Source organism: Salminus brasiliensis, chromosome 6 (assembly GCF_030463535.1).
Source record: "Salminus brasiliensis chromosome 6, fSalBra1.hap2, whole genome shotgun sequence".
Taxonomy (NCBI): Eukaryota; Metazoa; Chordata; class Actinopteri; order Characiformes; family Bryconidae; genus Salminus; species Salminus brasiliensis.
Window position 1 is genome coordinate 29,667,378 of NC_132883.1, and position 14,699 is coordinate 29,682,076.

The following is a 14,699-nucleotide window of genomic DNA, read 5'->3' on the forward strand; positions in this document are numbered from 1 at the left end:
TATTCAATAGCACCAATATATTCAAACCACACCCAATACAAATACAAGATACACTATATGGACAAAGTATTCAGACACCTGCTTATTCATTGTTTTTTTCTAAAATGTATTCTGAAAAAGTATTAAAAACAGGTAGAGTAACTGTAACTGTTGCTAGACTTTGACTCCATCCAGTTACAGAAGCGTTGCTAATTCTGGATGTTGGATGATCACCAACACCTATATTTTAAATGTCACTCTACAAATTTATACAACATCCTGCATTTAAAAAAATTAATTAAAGCCCAAGAGAATGACCGTTCAATACATTATGCTCATTCTGTGACCTATTCTATTTTAAAATGATGTTGACAGATCAAACCTAAGTGCTGAGAGTCTTTAGATTCTGTTTGTTCAAATAGTTATTAACATTCTTTATGGTGGACAATAACTAATATAGAATGAACAAAATTACTCAGAAAGATTGAAATTTACGTTAATCATAGAGAGCCAGACCTAATGTGTTATGGCATGTATTATACAGCATGTATTATACAGGCAATGACTGTGTATTAAAAGTATAAAGTAGTTTGTTTTTTCATTATTCCATCTCATTATTATAAAAAAATATCCAGGAACATGCTACCATTAATATACATGGTTTAGCCCAAAAGGTGAACTATAAAAAAGGATCTTCCTTCTATATATTGAAAATGTAAAGTTAGACATTTGGGGGTAAGAAAAAAGGCCCCGGAGAATATTATTGGCTTGGATCTTTTTTTTTTTTTTTTTTCACCAGAATTTTACTGACTAGCTAGCATTCACATTACATGCCAGCTGTCATGACTGTTTGCGAGAATCATGCAATATTTAGACAATTTGCTAGAAATGAGTTTCAGTTTTGTGTAATACACAAAACATTCAAATTTGTAAATGTATGGCTTTCATGGCACATTTCATGTACTGCTTTCAGTCTGATGAGAGAATTTTTTTTTTTATTACATAAACTATTACCTATATCTGCTTTTTTAATTGTACTACAAGACTTGAACAAATGAATCACACAGAAATGGTGTATATGGAGATTGGTTGCTTCATTTGTTGTCTTTGTGGCTGGTTACTGAACTGTTCTACTCTGCCCACTGAGTACTGGTGGGAGAAGCTGTTGTTACCACTGTCAAATATTTTTCCAATCTGTGGATGGACTGTGTTTCTTACACCACTGGTGTGTCCGACTGCAAATATTACCCATCCATGATAGCACTGCCAGGTAAAAAACAGTATACAGTTTGACCACCAATGTCAGATGTTTTTAGATTGAATTAGACAGTGCAGTGAAGTTCAGCAACTAGTTCACCACTGTCTCTTAAGTTTTCTTGCATGTTTGCCGTGCCCTGGCTATTGTCTCTGTAATCCTGGGATTCTGGGGAGCTGTGCTTGCTTTAATTGGAATGAAATATACTAAGATTGGAGGTTCTGAACTTGCCAATGCCAGGGTAACTTTTGCAGCTGCCCTGACCTATATGGCATTAGGTATGATGCCTTCAAACTTCATTCTTGTTCAATTCATAGTAAAATAATTCCAGAAATGATGCAATGCTTTTTGTGCCACAGGGTTCAGTGGTATGATACTGTACTCCTGGTGGAGCATAAAACACAGGTGCAATATGTGGATCCAAACTACAAGCCACAGAAGTAAGCTATTTTTAGATGTGGTGAACATGCTTTCACACAGAAATTTACATTTTTACTTTTCTTGAAATAAATGTAAAGCCGATTGAAAAGTGATGTTCAAGACATATACTAATGCCATTAAAACATAATTGCATTTACTTTGATTTCCCCTCATTTTATATATATACGTTTAAAACACCCACACTTACGCTTTAGCAGGCTTATCATTAATAAACACCCTTGAACCTGAAACTGCTCATCAGTTATTGATAGTTGTTAAATAATCTATTAAATCTAATCTGGGCCTGATTGTGATTGTTTGACCAAAAATCTAATGCAGTCAATAAGCAAAGAATTTTCTTTTTAGTTTTTCTGTATTTTTTATTTTATTTTTTTATGTGATCTACTTGTTTAGAAACCACATAAGCAGGTCTATTCAGAATTGCATAAGAACTGAAGGTTTGAGGTAAATGTTGATGTTTTAAGCATGTAGTTTGTCTGCGGGTGAACTATTAACTACAAGTTTATAAGCGTATTATTATTATTATTTCCTATACAGTGGCATGTACATGTTTGAGTTCACCTGATTAATGTCTGTGCACAGTGATGAAAGTTAAACAAATTGTAATTTCTTTATTTAAGCTTTAGATTAGTTTTAATTTTAGATTAGTTTTAATTTTACCATTTCTAAAAGGTAAAAGGGCCTGATACAAAAGTTTGGACACCTTGCATGGTCTATACATATAAAATTGTACAATAACATTCTTTAAAATGTTGAAAAGACTTTTATCTGTAAATTATGCTTTTTGAAGATCAGTTGTTACTGTGAACAATTCACAGTAAACAACAATATTTTGACCAGGGGGTGCCCATACATTTACATGCTACTCCATATTTCCAAGAGTTTATTCTCAGAATAGTAAAATGAAATTTCTGAAAGGTAAAGTTTATAATTGTATACATTTTTTATGCCGATATTTAGAAATTAAAGATAAAAGGGCCTGATACAAAAGTTTGGACACCTTGCATGGTCTATACTTAGTAACACCTTCAAAGATTCCTTTGTAAAAAATGGTAAAACTTTTTTCATGGTGCTATTTTTTTTTCACTTTATATTTGTACAAAACAAAAATTGTACAATAACATTCCTTAAAATGTTGAAAAGACTTTTATTTGTAAATTATGCTTTTTGAAGATCAGTTGTTACTGTGAACAATTCACAGTAAACAACAATATTTTGACTAGGGGTGCCCATACATTTACACGCTACTCCATATTTCCAATAGTTTATTCTTAGAATAGTAAAGTCTATAATTGTATAAATTTTTATGCTGATATTAGCTTGATAAAATTGAATTTTAATGTAAAAACATCTTATTGAGTTCCAATGACACATCTTCTAGATCGGTCACTTTTTTCCAGTGCAGCATGTAACTTTTCAAGTGTTAGTCATAGGCATACTACAGCTACATCCACAATTCAACATTTCAGAAGAGTTAACTTCACAAAGTGCTTTGGCATTTTAACTATGATGTCAATACAATGTTTTAAGAACCAAAAAGTAGAAACTGTTGCCAAAACATCAAACTTTGTAAACACTGGATCCTCCATTCAATGCTTTGTCTAGCTTGAATCCTTTTACATTTGTCATTTAGGAATGCATAAAAACCTAAATGTATGTTTGCTCACTAAAACACAGTAAAATAACAGGTTGTTTTTGTTGGTAGTTATAAAGTTATGAAGTAATTAAGGTTTGGGAGAGAGAGAATTTGCCCAAATCTCCTTTCCTTCCTACACGTTTCTCTCTCAACTTTTTTGTTTTGTATCATGACATTTTTGCCTATCATCATTACCTCATCTCCTCTCCGTTCTTAAAAGCACTGCACATGGAGTGGTGAGGGCTGCAGATTTTGTTCATTCTTCAGATTTGAAATAGGTGCAGCAGTGTTCATAGGCTGGGGAGGGTCATCTCTGATTATAGCTGGAAGTGCTGTTATGTGTTACTTCTCTGGAAAAGAGGGACTCCACTCCAGGTAAGCCCTGTGCAATATTTGAATAATGAATGTACAATATCCACAGGCAACAAGATGTAGCAGGTCATAATGATGACAAAATGCTATTGATGACCTGTGACAAAAAGGATCCACAATATCACTTTGCAATCCGAATATCTAAATTTAATATAAGTATACATACAACCAAAATGTCTTTTGAAAGTATGCCATTCATCGCGTTGCAAGGAAAAAAGTTCAGAGGCATCCGTAAAACTTGATGTCGGCCCGCTGTACAACACAACTCACAACAAAATAGAACCCGAAATAATAGCCGTTAGACAAACGCCACGCATAAATCGTTTCTGTGTCTTTCAAGCACATTTTTGTTCTTGCTAAGATCGGCCGTATTTTTTTGGGTGCATCTGTGACAGAAGCCATGATTATTACGGCTATCTTCTAACCCTAACCGCCGCACAAACACTGACCCTTTAAATCCTTCGGCCTACATGGCCTCTCTGATTTGCTCGATCGTATGTATCTCGGTCACCTGATTGGGCGCCTTTTTAAATGATGTCATTACACCGAATCATTGCGTGTAATATGTGATTGACTCATAAATAAAAGTCTATAGATCTCTGATCAACTCTCTCTCCGTCTCTCTCACGTGGCACAGGATGGGTGTGGCAATGGGTAACAGATGTCCGAAGGGATATCTATATTTTGCTGAATCAGGGTCTAGGTTCTTTCTGACCTTTTGACCCCGGCTACGCTTCCCTTGTTTACACACACACACACACACACACATACACATGGGCACAGGGGTGGGGTGGGGTGGTGTGTTGTGGTTGGGGGGGGGGGGGGGGGGGTTTGAGTAACAGATGTTGAAAGGGACCTGTCAGATAAGTTTGATGAATCAGGGTCTGACTGAAGGTCTGGGGACTAGGATAGGAACAGCATTGGTATGTGAGAATGGATAACAGACCTGTCAAATAAGTTTGATGAAAAGTGCCCAGCTATCCGATTGGACGGCAACACAATAGGCGGGACTTCCGGAAGGAGGGATATCCAGAAGGCGGGACTTCCGGTGAAAATGCACGCTTTTGATTGGTCGAGGGAGGGATATGCAGGGGGCGTGGCTTGATGACGTGGCACGATCTGATTGGCCGAGACGACCTGTCAAACGACCTGTTTGATGAAAAGTGCCTCCTATATCTCTCTCTCGTGGTCAGGATCTGATGTGAGCTTCTTTAGTTTACAACAGGAGAGGGTAGGCTAACACTGCTAACAAAAACTAGACCTAGACTGTCACCAAACTCATCTCTGGAGACACGCCTCCAAAACGCTCAGCCAGTCTCTCAGCCAGTCTCTCAGAGCTCCTCCATCTGATCTTTGTTAGTTTGGTAAATGTGTGTTTTGTCTTGTAGAAAAACGCAGTGATGCCGAGGTATTGTGACGCTCCTTTGATGCACATGGAGAGAGCTGCAACAAGTAAGAGTTTATCACACACACACACACACACATACACATACACTAGCAGGGTTTCCATTCCATTTTTAAATACCATTTAATTTAATCATTTTTAAATACCAGTACCATGTTTAAATAGCATGTCTGATCAGTTGTTTCTATTATTGTGTCCAGCTCTGAGACACAAAGGCCTGAGTAAGAAAATCTAGAACATATGTTTGAGAGAGATATAGGGGACACTTTTCATCAAACTAGTTTTGCCAGGTCATCTCAACCAATCAGATAGTGCCACGTCATCAAGCCACTCCCCCACATGTCCCTCCCTCGACCAATCAAAAGTGTGCATTTTCACCGGAAGTCCTGCCTTCCGGATATCCCTCCTTCTGGAAGTCCCGCCTAGTGTATTGCCATCCAATCGGATGGCTGGGGCACTTTTCATCAGACTTATTTGACAGGTCCCTTCCGACATCTGTTATCTATTCTCACATACCAACGCTGTGCCACGTGTACCTGCATGTGTATATGTGTGTGTGTGTGTGTGTGTGTGTGTGTGTGTGTGTGTAAACATTGTATGTAATGGGAAGCCTAGCCGGGGTCAAAAGGTCCTGATCCAGCAAAATATAGATGTCCCTTCCGACATCTGTTACTCATTTTCTCCCCCCAAAACTGTGCCATATGTATTTGTGTGTGTGTGTGTGTGTGTGTGAGAGTGTAAACAAGGATCTTGTTTCATGTTGTGTGTGTGTGTGTGTGTGTGAACAGTGTATGTAATGGGAAGCCTAGTAGGTGTCAAAAGGTCTGAACCTAGACCCCACTCCCACAATGAGACCCTGATCCAGCAAAATGTTTTTACAGGTCCCTTCGGACATCTGTTACCCATTCTCACACCCCACCCACCCTTGTGCCACGTGAGAGAGAGAGAGAGACTTGATCAGAGATTTTTAGACTTTTATTTACAATTCAATCACGTATTACACGCAGTGATTCGGTAACATCTTTTAAAAAAGGCGACCAATAAGGTGACAGAGATACATACGATCGAGCAAATCAGAGTATGCAGCGTCATAAGTCTCCCCCCATTCATTCAACAGACCCTGTAGGCCGATGGATTTAAAGGGTCAGTGTTTGTGCGGCGTTTAGGGTTAGAAGAAATACCCTAATAATCATGGCTTTTGTCACAGATGCACCCAAAAAAATACATCCGACCCTAGCTAGAACAAAAATGCGCTTGAAAGACACAGACACGATTCATGCGTGGAGTTTGTCTAAAGGCGGTTATTTCGGATTCTATTTTGATAAAGATAATGATAGAGCCGTCTTGTACAGCGGGGCGACATCGAGTGTTGCAGACACAGCTACCCATTTTACCTTGCATCTCTATGACTGGGGTCATTTCAAGAAGCGCTTGTCTAGTCCCTGTAGAGAAGTACTTTCCAGTTGCCGCTAACCCTTGTGGGAAATCTTGACTCCTGATCTGGACCATGGAGGAATCACTGTCTCCGTGTTTAGCTTGTTTTTTTCTTCTTTCTACCACTGAAAGATAGAGAGCAAGAGTCACTGGTAGCAGCCCCGGATGCCTTAGGGAGAGCCAGCACCCCCCCCCCCCCCAACCCCACCCCCCCCACTCCGGAGTTAGAGCCCTCACAGCGTCTATGCCGTCTCCGCGGAATAGCTGGAAAGCTAAGGCTAATGCTAGTGCTAAGGCCGAAGCTATATGAAATTATATGTGATCAGAACCTGGATATTTTCGGCCTCACTGAAACCTGGATTACACCTGATCAATTTATGGCACTAAATGAAGTCACCCCCGCAGGTTATAAATATGTACATAGCCCTAGATCATCAGGCAGAGGAGGTGGAGTATGCATTATCTACCAGAATACACTAGATATTATTCAAAAACCTTCACTTCTTTTGAGATTATCTACATTAATATACCAAATCCAGCCACAAATAAAAATGCATTCACACTAATTAATATTTATAGGCCTCCAGGGCCCTATTCTGAATTTTAAAAATAATTTAGTAATTTTGCTGCAGACTTGGCAGTGTGCAGCGACAAAGTTATATTAGTAGGGGACTTTAATATTCATTATGAAAAACCAGACGATCCATTAACAAAAGCGTTAGTATCAATTTTAGATTCTGTCAACATCATGCAAAATGTTACTGGACCCACACATTACTGTACCATACCCTAGATTTAGTCCTGACCCTGGGTGTTAGCATTGATCATCTAAATATTGTACCTCAAAGCTCAGTAATATCAGAACATTATCTAATCTCCTTTGAGCTACATTTTAGGCAAAATGTTAATTTGTCCCCCCAACACTTTCTGAAGCGCACAATAACCCCAATGACAGCTGTACAGTTTACTTAAAGAGTTCTTTTTAGTGAGATCTCTAAACTTACTAAAAGTCAGGCAGATACTCAACCCCAGATTCCAACATCTTTAACCAGTAATGTTTTTATGGACAATTTTAATAATAAAATAGAAAATATTAGACAACAAATCCAACCCTGCTTATTAAATCAAACATGGCCGTCACCTGGTGTAGCTGTTTTAGAACATAACTTAGTTGTAGAACAAAGAGCTGGAAGCCTTCTACCCACTTCCACAGCCAGAACTAGAAAAAAATATTTCCTCATCAAATTGTACAAACTGTCCACTCGACCCAATTCCCTCTAAATTGCTAAAAGAAATACTCCCAATCATAATCAGACCTCTTTTAACAATTATAAATTCATCCCTTAGCCTTGGGCATGAACCCCAAACCCTTAAATTAGCAGTCATAAAACCTTTAATCAAGAAACCAAACCTTGACCCCAGTGTATTGTGTAATTACAGACCCATCTCCAATTTAACATTTGTATCCAAGATATTAGAAAAAGCTGTGGCCCAACAACTCTGCTTATACCTGAGTAAGAATGACATGTATGAGAAATTCCAGTCTGGATTTAGATCCAATCACAGCACTGAGACAGCCCTAGTGAAGATTACAAATGATCTCCTTCTTGCCTCTGATCAAAACTATGTATCTTTATTAGCCCTACTAGAACTTAGTGCAGCCTTTAATACAATAGATCATACTATATTACTAGAAAGATTAGAGAAAATGGTTGGAATCACAGGAACAGCCCTATCGTAGTTCAAATCATATCTAACAGTGAGAAATGGAGTTCCGCAAGGCTCAATTTTAGGACCGTTATTATTTACATTATACATGTTACCACTGGGCTCAGTTATAAGCAGACATGACGTTAAATTCCATTTTTATGCAGATGACACATAGCTCTATATATCAGCCAAACCTGATGATAAATTTAGATTACAGAAAATGGAGGACTTTGTAAAGGATATAAAACTCTGGATGTCACATAACTTCCTTCTCCTAAACAGTGACAAAACCGAGGTTCTCCTTTTAGGTCCAAAAAACATTAGAAATAAACTATCCGACTTGATGTTAGACTTGGTTGATGCTTCCATTACTCCTGGTTTAGCAGCTAAAAATCTTGGCGTCATATTCGGCTCAGATTTATCATTTGAGCAGCATATAGCCAATATTAGTAGGACAGCCTTTATGCAGCTTAGAAACATTGTCAAACTAAGAAACTCCTTATCTCTACAAGATGCAGAAAAGCTAGTACACGCTTTTATTACCTCAAGGCTAGATTACTGTAATGCACTACGGTCAGGTTGTTCCAGCAGGAACCTCAATAAACTTCAGCTGGTTCAAAATGCTGCAGCCAGGGTTCTTACTAAAACTAGAAAATTTGACCATATCAGTCCAGTTCTATTAGCACTTAATTGGCTCCCAGTTAAATCCCGTATTGATTACAACATTCTTCTATTAACATATAAAGCCCTACATGGCCTCGCTCCTGAATACCTGCGGGATCTTATTACATATTACAAACCATCAAGACTACTTAGATCTCTGGACTCTTACTCGTTCCCAAATTCAGAAAACCTCAGCAGGGGGAACAGCCTTTTCTTATAAAGCCCCCCAACTCTGGAATAACCTTCCAGATAATGTTCGGGACTCAGACACAGTCTCAATCTTTAAATCCAAGCTGAAAACTCATCTGTTTAGTTTAGCTTTTGGTAATTAATGTTTCTTAGATAAAGGTTGCAGGTCCAGGGGTTTGTGGACCCAGGGAATTGTAGTACACTGAGATGCAGGCGTTTTCAGGGTGCTCCCGTGTCTATGTTACCTTCTGGTTCTCTTCCTTTAATTAGGCTGTTATAGTCAGACCTGCTGGAGTCGTCAGACACAATCTGATACTGCCCATATTCTCTGCTCTCCATAAAATTCCTCTCAGAACTAACCCTCTCTTTTTACCTTCTCAGAGTAAATGGCCACCCGGCCCGACCTGCTGGAAGATTGCCTGCTGAGGTCCCCTCTACCTTCGTTAAACCAGCTGCCACCTACCGGTCCAACCAGCAGGCCCCCCACCCACCACCACCCATGGCAGACCAGTGGCTCACCCGCCTACCACTGCTACCTGTTTAGTGACCATGTTAAAACCATTTTTAACTATCGGTTATACCTGGTTTGGTAATTTTTATCATTAATGTTTAAATAGTTCTGACCAGAGGAGGATGGGTCCACCTTATGAGTCTTGGTTCCTCCCAAGGTTTCTTCCTCCAGCTCTGAGGGAGATTTTCCTTGCCACTGTCGCCGTTGGTTTGCTCACTGGGGGTCTTTAATCCATCATGTCTTATGTTATTTTCTTCTTTGTCTCTGTCTTTTATTAATCACTATTTATGTAAAGCTGCTTTGTGATGACATCAGTTGTAAAAAGCGCTATACAAATAAATCTGACTTGACTTGACTTGAATAGAACAATTTTGTGAAAAACAGACTTTACGGTACTAGTCCTGTATTTACAATACTCATAACACCTTGGAAACCATCAGGGCAAGCATCGTCGTACACTTTTGGCTTACAAGCCTTCGACGATGATGACAGATCCAACGTCATATGCCTGTCTACCTTGCACAACCGCAAGCACACAGCGAGCGGCGTTTTGCTTGAAAAAAAAGATTACCACGTGGTGGTACAGTGGGACAACAGGAAAGAGATATATGAAGATTTTGTTGGAAACGTTGAACGATTGTTTGATGAGCGGGAACGAATCAAAGGTATGGAGAGATTAAAAATGAGACTGAATGATCATTTTGATTCTGACATCAGCCATCCGTTTGTAACGGTTCACGATCGGGAAATCGATCGAGTGTTTGTGAAAGAGATTGGGGGCGGAGTCAGAGTTGTGACTCACACCCCAGAATGCAGAGTATAAAGTCAGATCCTTGTACCGGTCATCAAGGAGTCACAAAGTTTTTATTTTTTTTTTTTTTCCTACATGCAGTGACGACGTAGATCTCATCAGCAATGGCTCAAGACTTAAACTTGTATTCCTACATTCCTAACACGGAAAACATTTCCTCTGATTTACCTTAGACAGAAGCGATGGTACAAATCGACGGGTGTGTAAGTTCGGCTGTGCTTTCCATCATCCACGCAGTGACTGGTGATCTGATAGACAAAATCATTGAAAGTGATATATGTGAAAACTGCAATGGATGCGCCATCAACCATCCTAGCCAATTACAGCACACCTGCTTGTTTGAGCCTGAAGATCTGTACCTACACTTTAACGCTAAAAGGCTGTTGACAAAACTTTTTAGGCCTTGGTTGAAATACACCTTGGCAATGGCTCTAAAGTTGTGCAACAATCTCGAATGTTTCGACTTTGGAAAAACTCCAAGCCGTTGCTGAAACAGTCGTGTGCGAATTATGAGATGAACGTGACTTCAAGACATCTCTGCAAGAGATCAAGGACAAAACTGTAACTGTTTACAATGATGGAGTGAAAGAAGATATTATCGACTATTGGAATTTTCATTGCTCTCTGGACCCGCTCGAGCCATCTCTGACTTGGGTATCATCGTCTCTTTTGCCAAATCCTTCTCCAAAAAATGCCTGCTCTGCTCCACAAAATGATTGAACTGAGAGTCGATGATGAAACGTGTCTGAGACAGATATCCGCGGATGAAGCTTTATCAAAATTAGACAGAAAAATGGAAGTTGTGCGATCTTCATCCTCGAATTGGAACAGTTTAATTTCTGTTGCGGCAAATAGTTCATACCCCTTACACGAATATATGCATCACGTATTGTCTCATATGTTTGAAATATCGACCGAATATAACTCCGGTCACTTACTATGTATCTTTACCTATGTAACCGACATGTGTGTTTTGAAAATGTTAAACAAGGAAAATGTTGAAGTTAAAAAAAACAATTGACTGTTGTCTTTTTTAACAGTACATCTTAAATATCGCGAGACTTTTGTAAGAATAAATGTTGATTGCACATTCGTTTTTGACCATTATTGCGGAGACACTGCAATATGTCCGAGAGGTTGTTGAAGAATATATATTATAATCCCTCAAATCCGGGGTCTTATGGAGGGGTTGAGAGTTTACAAAGAGCCGTTGTTGGAAAAATAGGTAAAAGGGCAAACGACAATGATGTTAAAAATTGGTTAGCGGCTCAGGATGCGTATACTCTTCACAAACCCATTTCTGTGAAAAACTGGGTTTTTGTGAAAAATGTTGATGAACAATGGCAAGCCAATTTAGTGGATATGACGGATGTGTCGGATAGTAATGATGGTATGAAATTTATGTTCACGTGTATCGATATTTTATCGAAATATGCTTGGGTACGCTTATTACGAAACAAGACCGGAGTTTTTTAACAAAAACTTTCGAGGCTTAATGAAAAACATAACATTACTCACTTTGCTACAGGTACAGGACTGAAAGCTTCCGTCTGCGAGCGGTTTAACAAGACGCTCAGGAATAAAATGTGGAAATATTTTACGGCCTTTAATACAAGAAAATACTCTGATGCAGTTCAGGACTTGGTTGACGCCTACAATCACAACTACCACAGCAGTATAAAAATTAAACCCACGGAGGTCAACGAAACAAACTCTTTCAAAGTATTTAAAACCTTGTACAGATTGTTTCCTTCAAAAGCAAAGAAATTACGGTTTAAGTTTCTATAGTTTATATGTGAATATTTCACAATTTCCGAACAGATACAAATACAGAGCCTCCAGTATACAAACTGCAAGACACAGATGGTGAAAAGATAGAGGGTACATTTTATGAACAAGAACTGCAAAAGATTATCGTCGGAAAAGATAAATCATTTAAAATAGAAAAAAATACTGGATGAAAATGTACGGAATGGTAAAAAGATATGTTTAGTGAAATGGGTGGGGTGGCCCGATAAATTTAACTCTTGGATTCCGTCCAAGGACATTGTCAAAGTTTAAATTGTTGGGGCGATATCCAAATGAAAATCATAATCGGTGCACCATGGAAGAGAGTGGGTTCTTTGTAACTCTACCGAGCAACTCATCCGTTGACGTTTATCCTAATAATAAGATTTTGAATTACACTACTAAATTTGCTAAACCCATTGTAATGGAAGTTATTGATGATTCATAATCAATACCTAAATGGTTGATGCATATTCTGTGATACGTAAGGTGACCTCGGTCACTTTGTGTTATTTATCTGTGTTGTACCGGGCTCTGTCCACACTGTTATTGTCTGTCTCTGCTTATCTTTATCAGGGTGCAATTGCCGACGGGAGGGCAGAACGATCTCCGGTCAGCACTTAGCTTAGAATGACCCCCCCATAAACAGGGACCAGACGTGTCAGTGGGGTCAAATTCCTGTGACAGTTCTCATGCAAGTAACAGATAAATGTATAGCCTGTTTATACCATATAAGGCTATCTGGTCAATCATTGCTGAGCGGGTGAGGGTAAAGCCCAGTGATGATAAAGGCTCCTGCAGACCATGCAGAGCTCAGAGCAGACAGGCAGAAACTAAGGTTTTGCTTTGTACTTCTCTCAATAAATGTGTTACTCACTTCGATACTGACTCAGAGACGCAGTGCTTCTTCTGTCACAAGTTTTCCACCACACCATCGAGTTGGTTGGCGATTGGGAGGTAGCACTTACAGAAGTGCAATATCCCCATACATAGTACTCTTTGAGAAATTGGGGAAGTCTATTTTTTGTACATTATGACAACGGCGTTACCAGAGATTATCATACCTGTCAAATGAGCCAGGGGTATTACGGTGATCTGGAAGAATTGGTTAACGAAATGAACAGGGTTGTAAAACTTTTAGGCCTTGAGGTAAGAATAAAATACAACCCCCAGACCAACAAAATCCGCTTTGACACAAAAGAAGCCCTATTCACTAAGTACATACGGAAAACTGCCGCATGTGCTGGGTCTGGAAGAAAAAAAGAACTCCCAGAGGCTTCCTATCCTTCCAACATTTACGGGGGATTTTACACAATGTTTGTGTATACAGATATGATTCATTATCAAAGAGTAGGGGATAGTTTTGTATCTTTGTTGAGATGCGTACATATAAGCGGTAAAAACAACAAAATTGTCACATTAACCTACAACAAGCCACACTACGTACGTTTGAGTAAGAATCTGATAAGCGATATAATCATCGAAGTCAAAACTGACCAAGATCTGCATATTCCTTTTCTCTACGGGAAATTTGTGGCTAAACTTCACTTTAGACCCGCAAAACATTCTTTTCGTGATTAAATGATGATTTGCCCAAGATTCGGACTACTATGAGCATCAAGCGTGGAACGGTCTTCCGGGCTATCATGGAAGCCCGACCATGTATTGGTCGGGGTTAGGCGGAATCTTTAAAGCGCTTTTTAGGATGGCCGTTCATATTATAAAAAGGGGATTCACTATCGCAAAACATCATTTAAAATTCGCAGCAAAAGGTATCATAAGCGATGTGGTGAGTAACATTGTCACAAACAGAACTAAAAACAGGAGGGATCAGGACTCGCTACGATAGCCTACAAAAACGCTAGGTGGCACTCCTGGAAGGAGGTACATCATAAAATACGTAAGATCACGCAAGGTAAAGTCAGAGTAAAAAAGACCAAACGAAGAGGAAACAAGCATTCTACCTCCTCATCATCATCATCCATCAAACAAAGAAAGGTGAACATTTTTTAAAGCCATGGCTTTCCTGCACAGAATATCGTCAGAATGCACCAAGTCGGAATTAGATATTTTTACGCTACCGTACACTCAATCGAGCATTGAGAAGTACGTTTACATCGAAATTCCCCCCGCTTTCAGCCGTAACAGATAACGGACCCTTGGAGTTTTTCTTGGCGGGCAATGGTGAAGACTATCTAGACTTGAACAACACTTTTTTACATCTCCGGTGTAAAATCACAAACACAGACGGCACCGACATAGCTAACGATGCTAAGGTCGGAGTTGTAAACTACCCCATAGCATCTCTCTTTTCTTAAGTAGACATTATGTTGGGAGATCACCTCATAATTCAGTTGAGTAATATGTACCCCTACAGAGCAATTATGGAATTGATTTTAAATTTTAGCAAAACTGCTTTGGAAACGCAATATTTCGCAGGGCTATTTAACAAAGACAAATGGACATGACGGACCCACAAGGCCATAACAGCGGACTCAGAAACAG

At 39.2% G+C, this 14,699-nt stretch overlaps 1 pseudogene; it reads left to right on the plus strand.

Moving 5' to 3' along the window:
* The first annotated feature begins 1,033 nt into the window (after window positions 1-1,033).
* LOC140556892 (claudin-10-like) lies at window positions 1,034-3,757 on the plus strand (annotated as a pseudogene).
* Window positions 3,758-14,699: the final 10,942 nt, after the last annotated feature.